Source organism: Myotis brandtii, unplaced genomic scaffold, assembly GCF_000412655.1.
Source record: "Myotis brandtii unplaced genomic scaffold, ASM41265v1 scaffold17, whole genome shotgun sequence".
Lineage (NCBI taxonomy): Eukaryota > Metazoa > Chordata > Mammalia > Chiroptera > Vespertilionidae > Myotis > Myotis brandtii.
This window is the reverse complement of record NW_005356259.1, coordinates 7,282,608-7,295,757: the sequence shown is the minus strand read 5'-3', so window position 1 is coordinate 7,295,757 and position 13,150 is coordinate 7,282,608. Positions and strand designations below refer to the sequence as shown.

The 13,150-nt window shown below is 41.2% G+C and overlaps 1 long non-coding RNA gene and 1 other non-coding gene across 3 annotated transcripts in view; one reads left to right on the top strand and one right to left on the bottom strand.

Moving 5' to 3' along the window:
• The window catches only part of LOC106725535, a 2,057-nt gene extending 1,879 nt beyond the window's left edge, over positions 1–178 (bottom strand). The window contains exon 1 of the long non-coding RNA XR_001361420.1: positions 91–178. This is a non-coding gene — a long non-coding RNA (uncharacterized LOC106725535). The remainder of the gene's footprint in view (positions 1–90) is intronic.
• LOC102264201 overlaps positions 1–13,150 on the top strand; it is a 128,544-nt gene that overhangs the window by 67,843 nt on the left and 47,551 nt on the right. Inside the window, exon 1 of one of the 2 annotated variants that reach the window (XR_001361418.1) lies at positions 318–384. The exons of the other annotated variant lie outside the window; for it this stretch is intronic. This is a non-coding gene — a transcript (uncharacterized LOC102264201). Of the gene's footprint in view, positions 1–317; positions 385–13,150 lie in introns of those variants that run through there. 2 annotated transcript variants of the gene reach the window in all.

Genomic DNA, 13,150 nt, shown 5'->3' with positions numbered 1-13,150 from the left:
TTGTTTGGAGGTACGGCCCCCTTCTTCCCTCCCTCCCTCCCTCCCCGGCTCCCACGGCGGCACGTGGGCCGCGGCGGCGTTTATTTTTACCTTCTTTTCTCCTTCAGCCTGAGCGCTGCCGGCCGGCTCAGCCTCCGGGGAGGAGAGTCGCCACTTAACCCCCCGGACGCCGCTCGGCCAGACCCCGGTGTTTGCTTTCCAAACGCGTGACCCTCCCCTCCCAGTGGCGCCCCGGGGCGGAAAGCCCTGGCTTTCCCCGGAAGGCGAAAGGAGCAAACAGTGTTTTATAACGAACCGACGCAGCAGTCCTGGCGCTTGTGGGTTTGGGTATCAGGAAGTCAGAAGACCCGTTGCTAAATGTGGTTCTGTCTTGGGACTCGAGTGGTGAGCAGTTTCTAAAGGCCAAAAGTCAGAGAGTCTCGAATCAACATGAGTGTTTGAAAATGGAGGGAATTGCCTCCTTTGGATGGTGGTTAACATATATAAAACTAATTCTTAAGTTTGCAAATAGTCCCACCTACTGTGCACACGGGAGTGGGATGGATGTATTAATGGAAAGTGTATTTTTCACCCCTGTAAACGAATCCTTTAGATACTGGTTAATGTGAGTCCTGGTTAATGTGAGTCCTGCTTAATCGGGACAGCATTTAAAAAATGGAAAAGAGTTTAAGGAGAGGAATTAGTAATAAGCACAACTCTCTGCCCACAAGGTGCAGTCAGTCGAAAGCCTGGGCGCAAAGCAGTGTTGACTTGAGTTCAGGAAAAGTCACTTGTGAGGAATGGAAATTTTTAGTAGCAAAGTGATGTGTCTTTATGTAGGAACGGGAGGAAGGGTGCACTTGATTTGAGGAAAATGAGTTTGAATTGTTCAATTATGTTTTATGGTGATCATCTCTACCTCAAAACAGTTATAGTAAATGCATCAAGACACCCCTCTCCCATTTCACGGGGGCGGGGGAAAGAGTTAATCTGGTTAGAGATACTGTAGATTCTAGAGATGCTGTAGAGATACAGTGTAGAGGGTAAACATTCCCATCTCATTGCATTATGTATCTTGATAGAACATTCACAGTTGAGCACAGATAACTGCACACCAACCCCTCCATTTTTGTGCCCTTTGTATTCATGTTTATAAACGTGAGAAATTTGAGTAGGCAGTTGGTAAAGTGGGATGTCCAATAATGTAATTTAGCTATCTGTGCTGATGTTCTGTACTGTCCACCTTCACGTTGGCATAAATTAAAAATGGAAAAAACTAAACATGACATTCCCATCTTTTCAGTACTGCTTTGCACATTCAGTATAGAACAACTCTTTACCTTATTTTAAAAGTCATTTTGCTGTGTAAATAAAAGTACTTAATGCTTCCTAAAATTGGGCCAGTTAAAAAAATATTTGTTTTAGTTAAAGAACTGGTGTTTTCCTTCCTTTGATTTGATTATAATTAATGCAGTTGAAGGTACTGTAGTCACCACATGGAGGAATAACAAAAGACAGTTTCTTGAGAATGGGAGATTAGTGCAATAATAAAAGATAAGCTGGTTTTTAAAAATATTTCTTTTTTAAGTGAAAACTTGTATTTAGCAGTTATGATCATCAAAAGATGTATATTTAAAGCTTGCTAAAGAAGGGGAAGTAGGAAAAGGCTTGTCAAGTTAATAGTTCTTATTTCTTTAGTATACTGATTACTGTGTTCATTCTTTTTTTTTTTTTTAGGGCTGATATCCTTTAACAAAGAGTCGGTATACCTGTATGGGTTTATTTTCTTAAAGTAAATACATTCCATTCAGAGCAGAGGACAAATAGTTGACACCCATGCTATTAAGTCATAGTAAATTAGCAAATGAAAAAGACTGAGTTGCTGAAAGTTAGAGAGGTAAAGCATTTATCTATTTTCTTATCTAAGTCCCTAGATTTTTGCGTTTAGTTCTTTTAGTACTTTTGTGGTTAGGGTAATTGGGTCTAGCAGCAAAACAACCAGGAACTTGTGGCAGTCTTTCTTAATTAGGTCTTTGTAGAGAATGAGCCCTAATGACTAAGGCATCTGTTGTATGCAATTAACTTTATCTTCTGTGCATTTAGAAGGATTCTTGAAAAACTTGCAAAGTGCTTGTACCTTAAGTCCTAGTTGAGACCAGAAGATAGAATATATATGTAAAACCGAATCTTTCCAATGACATTTGCTTCAATGAGATGTTTATCTCTATTTCAGTGGATGAGTTTGGCAGGGGAACTTTATAGAACAGTATTTCTCATTATCCTGAGGTTTAGGGAGCCAGATGATAATTCTTATTTAGAAATTAGACTTGACTTTACTTCACATTGATTTAATTTTTAGTATGTATTATAGAATTAATATGTTTATTCAGTTACAAAGTGCAAGTGTGCATGTATAAATGTGCATGTATAAAAGTAACTCCATCTGAATAATGAGTAAAGGAATATTTCTGAATTAGTGGAAATTTATTACTGTGATTTTATAAAACTTATTTTAACTCATGTTTGTATTAATAATATCTCCTAATAAGAAAATTTGATACTAATAAGATTCAGAATTATTCTCTTATGGGCTGTCAGGTAATTTGTAGAAAAGGAAAACCTAAACCAATACTGTTTGTTTGTTTTTTTAAATTTGGTAGTCTAGCAAGGTGAATTGTTGCTGGTTCCATCATAATGAATTACCAAATTCAATGAGGTGTTCTGTGTTGGTTTGTTTTACTCTTTTTTGGAAACGTATTTTGGTGATGTACACTCTTTTAATTCTTTCCATCTGGAGAGAACTTGTAGAGGTGCTTAATCCAGATGTTTTAGTTTACAGAAATTTCCTAGAACTGAGTTGTTGGATAAAACATCAGAATATTATTATAATACAAACAGGTGTTTTTTTGTTGTTGTTTTTTTTGTTAAATATATTTTTATTGATTTCAGAGAGGAAGGGAGAGGGAGAGAGGGATAGAAACAACAATGATGAGAGAGAATCATTGATCAGCTGTCCCTGCTGCATGCCCCCTAGTGGGGACATAGCCGGAAACCTGGGCATGCGCCCTAATTGGGAATCTAACCAAAACCTTCTGGTTCATGGGTCAATGCTCAACCACTGAGCCACATTGGCTGGACTGTACAGGAGTTTTTAGGTGAGATAGGTTTTTCTTGTGTTGTTGTTAGTTTCAGACTGCTGAGTTTAATAGTATTAAAGTGAACAAAAGCCTTCTCTTGTCTATCACCTTTGTTTATAACAGGTCTTAAGGATATAGTCTAATATTTAAAATTTAGTGGTATCTCACAGGATTTTTTGGCTTTATTTTATGTCTATATTTTTTTCTCCTGTCAAGTTGCTTATGTTCATAAAGGTAATTATTATGGGTGGTAATGATCCAGTCTTTAAGATCCAGCAAGGATGGGGGAGGTAAATTGGACTATAAAAATATACCAGTGAATAGAGATTATTTCTAAAGAAATTATGTGGATTTCTCATAAAATATTCATGAGGCTGAGAGTGAAAATGTAAAATGAATTAATCTAGACAATTAACCGGTGGGACTGGATTGCTTTTACTTCTTGATTGGCTTGAGTTTGTTTGGGTGTGGTGTGCCCCTGAGTATTTCAGTAGGCTGATTGTAATTCAGGTGCCACCTGTTATCTAAGAAACAAGCTTCTTTATATTGAAGGAATGTGGGTTATCTCTTAAAACTGAATATGTTAAATAAAATCTGTGTTTATAGGCAGATTTATTTATCTTAATCTTTAAGACAGATGTGGATTTATTGTGGTTAATTTACTTCCTATTCTTGAATGTTCTTTTATTCAGTTGAAGACTTTTATGGGGTGTGACAGAAGAAAATGACATGTCTAATGACAACTCATCACCCCCCAAAAAACAAGTCTGGAGATTCTTGTTTCTTACTTGTAATTCCACATACTTCAAACTCTGTAGGAGATACCTTGTGTTTTATGCTTTTTTTTATTCCAAAGTGTGGACTCTGTCATGCTAAGTTTCAGCTTTGGGAATGTTTTGAAATTGCAAGGTGGGCTGGAGGGAGGAGTGGTTTGTGTTGCACTGGACATCGTCTGATAGGAGCTGCCTGACCTAAGTACTTTTGATGCTTTGCTGGCTGCTAAGCCACTAAGAGCTCTGCTGTTTCACCAATAGTGTCTCCAGCAAGTCTTCTTGCCCCCTTCAATTTGATTGTTTTCCCTGGTAACTAGTAAGTAGGTTCTTATTTATTTTCTGGTTACCAATAACATTAATTAGATACCAGCTTGTGTCTATAAGGAGGATTGCCTTAATGTTATACTTATTTCATATACTGGGTATAAGTACAAATAGGTATATTTAGTAAATGGGTTAAAAGAGAAGTATAGGAACTGCTTTATGTAGCAAAGTACTTCCTAAATGTTTTAATTTTGCATGTACTTGATTGGCATTAACTAATGAATTTTTTTTATACTTATTTAACAGTTTAGAAATTGGGGAAAACGTGCCCTTTGTATGAATAAAAGGTTCAAACATACCTTGTGTTTGTGTGATGCTTATTAAAAAACTAGAGGCCCGGTGCACGAATTCTTGCACCAGTGGGTCCCTCAGCCTGGCCTGCGGGATTGGGCCGAAACCGGCTCTCCGACATCCCCCGGGGGGTCCCAGATTGCAAGAGAGCACAGGCCAGGCAGAGGGACCCCACCAGTGCACGATTGGGGCTGGGGAGGGACGCGGGAGGGCTCCAGGGCGTGTCCGGCCTGTCTCACTCAGTCCCGATCAGCCGGACCCCAGCAGCAAGCTAACCTACCAGTGGAGCGTCTGCCCCCTGTGGTCAGTGTACATCATAGTGACTGGTCAACCAGTTGACTGTCTGCCCCCTGGTGGTCAGTGCACATCGTAGTGAGCAGTTGAGTGGCCTTAGCATATTATTAGCATACTAGAGGCCCGGTGCACAAAAATTTGTGCACTCGGGGTGGGGGGGGTCCCTCAGCCCGGCCTGTGCCCTCTCGCAGTCTGGGACCCTTTGGGGGATGACCACTTGCTGGCTTAGGCCTGCTCCCCGGGGGATTGGGCCTAAGATGGCAATCAGACATCCCTCTGGCAGCCCGGGAGCCCTCAGGGGATGTCCACTTGCCAGCGGGGAGCAGGCCTAAGCTGCAGTCGGACATCCTTAGCGCTGCTGAGGAGGCAGGAGAGGCTCCCACCACCACTGCTGTACTGGCAGCCATCAGCCTGGCTTGTGGCTAAGCAGAGCTCCCCCATGTGAGAGCGCACTGTCCACCAGAGGGCAGCTCCTGCATTGAGCGTCTGGCCCCTGGTGGTCAGTGTGTGTCATAGTGACCAGTCATTCCCAGTCATTCTGCTGTTAGGGTCAGTTTGCATATTACACTTTTACTGTATAGGATAGAGGCCTGGTGCTCGGGTGGGGGCCGGCTGGTTTGCCTTGAAGGGTATCCCGGATCAGGGTGGGGGTCCCGCTGGGGTGCCTGGCCAGCCTGGGTGAGGGGCTGATGGCTGTTTGCAGCTGGTCACACCCCCTTCAGGGTGGGGGTCCCCATTGGAGTGCCTGGCCAGCCTGGATGAGGGGCTGATGGCTGTTTTCAGGCTGGCCACACCCCCTTTAGGGTGGGGGTCCCCATCCCAGGATGGAAGCCCCCAGCCTCTTTTTTTTTTTTTTTTTTTTTTTTTATTCTGGAATTTATTTACCTTCTATAATTGAAACTCTGTTGCCGTCACTGGCGCTCCCAGCTCTGAGGCTGTGGCCGGCTGAAAGCAGGTATCTGGGGTTTGTTTAGCTTCTATAATTGAAACTTTGTTGCTTCCGGAGCTCAGAGCTGGGCCGCGGCAGGCGGGGAACCTTGGCTTCCTCCATCACTGGAGAAAGCAAGCCTGCTCGCTTCAGCTGTGTGGCTGCTGGCCGCCATCTTTGTTGGCAGTTAATTTGCATATCGCCCTGATTAGCCAATGGGAAGCGTAGCGGAGGTACGGTTAATTACCCTTTTTGTCTTTTATTAGATAGGATTATGCTTTGTATTGCTGAACGGCCTACTGGTCAATTGGACACTTAGCTTATTAGCCTTTTATTATATAGGATTACTGTAAGTTTAGCTGCCTAAAACAGCACATATTTATTTATCTCATAGTTTCTATAGGTTAGGAGTCCGGGTGCAGCTTAACTTGGGTCCTCTGCAAAAATGTAATTAAGGTGTTGGCCAGAACTTGGATTGTTATCTAGAGACGCAATGGGGATTGTGTCTGCTTTCAAGCTCCCTCTCTCCCTCAGGTTGTTGGTAGAACTCATTTCCTCATAGTTTTAAAGCTCAGGACAGCTTGCTTCTTCAAAGACAGCAAAAAAGAGTGCCTAGCAGGGTGGGCTGGTGCTGCACTCTTTTTTTTTTTTTTTTAAATATATTTTATTGATTTTTTACAGAGAGGAAGGGAGAGAGATAGAGAGTCAGAAACATCGATGAGAGAGAAACATCGATCAGCCGCCTCCTGCACATCTCCCACTGGGGATGTGCCCGCAACCCAGGCACACGCCCTTCACCGGAATCGAACTTGGGACCCTTGAGTCCGCAGGCCGACGCTCTATCCACTGAGCCAAACCGGTTTCGGCTGGTGCTGCACTCTTATGTGAATACTAGAGGCCTGTGCACCGGTGGGATTCCTCGGCCTGGCCTCTGGGGATCAGGTCAAAACTGGCTCTCTGACATCTCCCGAGGGGTCCCAGATTGTGAGAGAGCACGGGTCAGGCCGAGGGACCCCACTGGTGCACAATTGGGGCCAGGAAGGGACCGTGGGAGGGGCTCCAGGCGTGTCCGGCCCATCTCACCCAGTCCCGATCGGCCGGACCCCAGCAGCAAGCTAACTGACCTGTTGGAGCATCTGCCCCCTGGTGGTCAGTGAGCATCATAGCGACTGGTCGAATGGTCAGACACTTAGCATATTAGGCTTTTATTATATAGGCTAGGACAGTGGTCTGCAAACCATGGCTTGCGAGCCACATGTGGCTCTTTGGCCCCTTGAGTGTGGCTCTTCCATAAAATACCATGTGTGGGCGCGCACGTACAGTGCAATTGAAACTTCGTGGCCCATGCGCAGAAGTTGGTTTTCGGCCTGGGCGAGTCTATTTTGAAGAAGTGGCATTAGAAGAAGTGGGGGGTGTTGGTCGGTCAGGCGACGGGAGATGCAGGCAGGCGGGCCGCAGGATACGCAGCGCGGGGGAGGCGCACGCGATTCATGCACGAGTTGAGTGAGCCAGTCAGTCAGCAGTCTCATTGTGCAGTGGTTAGTGCTAGTCGCGTCCGCAAATCGCACGTGGGTGACAAAAGATAGACGAAACAAGTATACAAGACGAGTGTGGATGGGAGAGTTGGAAGGGGTCGACCTCAGGGAACGTACCTCAATCAGATTGAGGACCTTTTTAGCAAAGGCCAGCTTAGGAGTACCCTAATGAAGTTAATAACAATGTACCTACCTATATAGTTTAAGTTTAAAAAATTTGGCTCTCAAAAGAAATTTCAATCGTACTGTTGATACTTGGCTCTGTTGACTAATGAGTTTGCCGACCACTGGGCTAGGATGTAGAAGTGATCACACATATCCCATTGGTTAGAAGCAATTCACTGGTCCTATTCACCCTCAAGACAGAAAGTCAGGGATCAGTGTGGGCAACCTAGTCTGTCTGCCACATTCATTATAGACTTAGATTGACCAGCTAAACATACAACTGTTCTAATTTCAAACTCAGTTTTTATTTACTTTGAAAAAGTAATGATGTGTGTGGTGTTAGTTTAGTAAACAGGAGTTGATCCCCTTCAGGGCTGGGCGTTGTGTTGTTAGGGGTACTAATATGGGGCTTCTTCCTGGTCTTGCTCAGCTCTGGGTTGAGACTGTTCTATACTGTAACAAGTGCAATAATAGGACTAGTAACAGTGCTTTGTAGGGTATCATTGTCTAGGGCAGTCAAAGACTACTTCACAGAACAAGGTAACATTTGAACTGTTTTGAGGCATTTAGAAGTTTTAGCAGAAAGGATACTACAGATTCAAGGAAGCACCCACAAACACCTCAGATTTTGGTAGGGTGTACTAAAGATTTAAATGTCTCTGGGTTGTAAGGAGGAATGCTAAGAACATGAAACTTGAAAAATAGGTTCGGACCAGTTGCAGAAGGATTTTATAGTACTCTAAGTTGTTTAACCCTACCAAGTTTAAAAGCAGGGTAAGTCATGATCAGGCCAAGGGTACCATTACAGTCAGTTAATGTGGGTGGCAGCTTCCCGAGAAGTACAGTGCTCAGCCTTGAAAGCTGTATACAACACAATTAAATTGCTTGTTAGGAGGGGAGAATGGTAGCAGGAAGATAAGCTAGAACTTTTTTAGAATATAGTTGGTGGATGCTTAAATTGAAATCATGGCATTGGTGAGGGAGAGGAAAAGTTGAATTTGATTGAGATTTCTAAGGTAGAATTAATTGATAAGATTGCAAACCTGAGTGCATAGTGATGTCATTTATCAATATTAACAATAAAGCAGAAACGAGCAAGTTTTAGAAATGATAATGAGTTCTTTTAGTCCTGTTTAACTTTGAGTGGCTATAGGATTTCCATCTAAAAGCATCCTTAAACAGGAAGGAAATATGAGTCTTTAATTTTGGACACTACAAAAAAATTGAGAAATTGTTGATTTGCAATGATAAGTGAAGCCAAAAAGTGAATAAAATTACTAGGGATGGCTATAAATTGAAGAGCAAGCATGGAATTCTGGGGAGCAAGAACTTGAAGAGACAGGCAGAGTAGGAGGGCAGAAATTAGAATTGAAACACAAGGAAAATAATTTGTTTAAAATGTTTTTTTAATTATAAAAGTATTTGTTCATTAGAGTAAATTAAAATACAAAAATAGCAGACATAACTAATTGAAAATCACTTGTAATCTCACCACCAGAATAAAAATATTGATGTCTATTTTTTATAGATATGGATACAGATATACAGGAAGGAGCAAAAGTAGGTTACAGTTGTTTTGAATGGAAAATAATACAATAATAATAATGCAAGAATAAACTGTTTCATGTACTCACAACTGTAAACCTACTTTTGCCCCACACTGTACACACACGCGTGTGCACACATTTGTTTTAGATTCAAAATGTGGGGCATTCATTCTATATATCTTTTGATTTTATACATTTTTGATTTTCTACTGTAAGACTTTAAAGTTACAAATTTTCCTCCAAAAATTGCATTAGCTGTATTCCACAAATTTTGATCATTGATCAGCTTCCTCTTGCACGCCCCACAGTGGGGATCGAGCCTGCAACCGAGGAGGCATGTGCCCTGACCGGGAATTGAACTGTTACCTCTTGGTTCATAGGTCGATACTCAACCACTGAGCTATGCCAGCCGGGCTATAACATGATTTTTAAAATGACTGCCCAGTATTCCAAATTTTACTCAAATATTTAATGAGAACTACTTAGCCATGCACTGTCGGAAGAAATAAGATATATGTTCCTGCTTTCATGGGTAGTTAGTTGCATTTTGAGTAATGTCTGTCAGAACCATTATTCTATTCAGTGCTCTTTTTTTTTTTTAACAATAAAGAAACTTACTATGTTAAAGAAGAGTAAGTACATTTCATCATTTGAATTTAATAAATTCTGACCATCTTGTATATCCTAATTTTTGTTGGAATGTAATTTGTTTCTAAGCTCTTGGTTTGAACAATAAATTTTACCAGTTTTATTATTTTTATTTCATTACCTCTGCTCTTAACCCTTAGTTTCTTTCTCATTTGTAAAGTTAATTTTATATTTTTCTTCTTAGTGCATTTTTTTAAGTGTCACTTTAACATTTTTAGGTGGTAAGTTTACTGTTTGTTATTTTTAGTATTGCATTGTGGTCAGAGAATCTTAAGACTTTTTCAGTTGCAAATGATAGAAACACAGCTCAAAATAGCATTAAGTGGACAAACACTATATAGTCTCAAATTATTAGGACCTAAAGGTAGCTCAGGGAATTAAAGGAACAAGTGGAGGAACCAGGGTTCCTGGAACTGAAATGTAGCAGTTCTAAGTGTACCCACACCCACACCCACTGCCCGGTCTCCTTTGGCGTTTTATCTAGTTTTGTCCCTTTCTATTGAGTTCTCTAGACCTCTTTAAGCTGGTGGCCTGCAGGCCATCGCTACTTCCACCTGTGATCTGAGAGGCCTGAAGGGAGTATTTTGCACCCTCTCCAACAGAAGGACTCTGATTAGCATACTTTAAGCCAGTGGTTCTCAACCTGTGGGTCGCGACCCCTTTGGCGGTTGAACGACCCTTTCACAGGGGTCGCCTAAGACCATCCTGCATATCAGATATTTACATTATGATTCATAACAGTAACAACATTACAGTTATGAAGTAGCAACGAAAATAATTTTATGGTTGGGTCACAACATGAGGAACTGTATTTAAAGGGCCAGAAGGTTGAGAACCACTGCTTTAAGCCATGTGCCTATCCAGAGATCAGTCGCTGGGTACAGGAGATGGGATGCCTGTGTGCAGGCTGCATCCTGTTAACATGGGGAAGAGCTTGGGTCTTCAGGTCGAGTTTCCTGGGTTGAGTCTGTTTACATCTTAAATAAGTTACTTAACTTCTTTATACCTTATACCTTATTTTTCTCATCTCTAAGATCAGGGTAAGAATACTTGCTTTGTAGATTTATGAGGATTAAAGAAATTTACATAGGTACATTATACCATGTATTTTTAACTAACACTTGAACCTCTCTATCAAAAATGAAAGCATTCAAGACTCATACGCCACTTCACATCCTCCTCTTCAGGAAGACCATGTACTTTCCTCTTCTCAACTTCTCAGATTTTGCAAAAATAATTGAAAATCTTAGTTTTAGTTATTATTTTTATATGTGTTTTATTTCTAAGAGTCTCCCCTGAATATTTGAATTATGTTTTATAGCACATTTACTGTGCTAGCCATATGGCAAAAACTGTTCTTCAAAATGTATTTGATAACAAGGTTATTGATCACCAGATTATTGTTTATTTAAATCATATATAAAAACTTACTGCTCCAAAAAGAAATGTTTTATTTGCATGAAGAAAACATATGTAAACTGAATTTTTAATCAAAGCAAATAGATATAATGTGAACTGTACAAATGGGGACAATTATAAAATTGTCTTAGAAATAAAATTATGCTGTGTTTAATAGCTCTTCTTTTATAACTATTTGCATGTGCTGTAAGATATTCTTAATCAATCTGAATGTGCTGTGTTGGTGGTTGGAGATGGTTGTGATGGTTGGAGAGAAGTTAAGGCTGGTCAGTTAAGTGCGTAAGTGGGTGCTACTTCTCCAGGTCAGAATCTGCAAAACTTAGCATTCTTATAGTTACTGTATGACTTCCTGTATCTCAGGCAACCTGGATGACTTGGCATTTGGTAAAGCAATTCACAACATTTGCTGGGGCTTTTAGACCCTCTAATCTCAGAGCTCTAAGGTCTGGATTTGGAATTCTCTAGCTTTCTTACCCATCATAGCACTTCTTCAGACACAGTGCATCCTGTCACCTTGAAATCTCAATTCCTTAGTAACTCCCACTGTTTACTTCCACCATCTTGCCTTATTCAGAGTTGTTCCTTTACTTTATCTTCTTTCTTTAATGTCTTTGCTTTTTGTTCTTTTCAGGGGATTTCCCCCAACTTTTATCACTAGCACTTTAGTGGATTTTTGTTTGTTTCTATAATTTTTTAATTTCCAAGAGCTTTTAAAAAAAATTGTGAGTTTTTTTTCATAGATTCTTTTCTTCTTTTTATGGGCTTAATTTTTTTCTAAGAATATTAATGATGTGTACTTATGTGTGCATATGTATGTATAAATGTTTTTTTCTCCTTTTTTACACAGTTTCTTCCCAGATGCTTTTTGTCATTGTTTTCAGTCATTGGTTTGGTTCTTTCTTCAAATGTTTAGTGATCATGGCTGATTACTTATACTTTAAGTAAATTAAGGCACTAACAAAGCTGATTGGAAGCTCTCTGTGAATGTAGGGTCACCCATGTTAAATTACTGTCCTTTCTCTTGGTCTGGTCATATTTTCCAATCAGTTTCTTCCCAGATGCTTTTTGTCATTGTTTTCAGTCATTGGTTTGGTTCTTTCTTCAAATGTTTAGTGATCATGGCTGATTACTTATACTTTAAGTAAATTAAGGCACTAACAAAGCTGATTGGAAGCTCTCTGTGAATGTAGGGTCACCCATGTTAAATTACTGTCCTTTCTCTTGGTCTGGTCATATTTTCCAATATGGCTTTTCTCCTTTTTTTTTTTTTTTTCTGGCCTTGAAAACATACATTTTTTTTTTTTTTTTTAATACCAGGGTTCTAGGAAAGTTGAGAGTCATAACACTCAGTATGGTCCCTTCATTTATTTAATCATCATATTCAATAGGTGCCTCTGCCATTAGATATTTCTGTTGTCCCTAAGTACAAAAACCTTGCCCTCTCCCAATAACAGAGTCTAATGCCAGCATGGTGGAGGAACAGTTGCCTACTTGCTTGAAGTCGGGGAGGACAGCTGAGAAGCTCTACTTCTTACACAACATCCAGTGAATATTTCTGTTTTTAGGCCTCTTTTCTGCCTGCCAATTCTTGTGCTTGGTGTAAATTAGGTTCCTTCTTTGCTTTCCTAGTTCTGCAATTAAAGTTACTACTCATTTATTTTAATAGTCTAGTGGTATTGCTTTTTTTGTTTGTTTTTCATTTTCTCTGTCCTTTTATAGGCTTACTAGAGGCCCAGTGCACGAATTCATGCATGGTTGGGGTCCCTCAGCCTGGCCAGCAATCGGGCAATTTGGGGCTGGCCGGCCAGGGGAAGGGACCGCAGGAGGTTGGCCGGCTCGGGGGTAGAGACCGTGAGATGTGCCTGGTTCCCAGCCAGGGCGAGGGATCGCGGGAGGTTGGCCAGCCGACCAGGGGGAGGGACCGCGGGAGATTCGCTGCGGGAGTGCACTGACCACCGGGGGACAGCTTCTGCGTTGAGCATCTGCCCCCTGGTGGTCAGTGTGCATCATAGCTAACAGCCAGTCGTAAGGGTTGCTTAGGCTTTTATATATATAGACTAGAGGCCCGGTGCACAAAAATTTGTGCACTCGGGGGGGAGGGGGGGTCCCT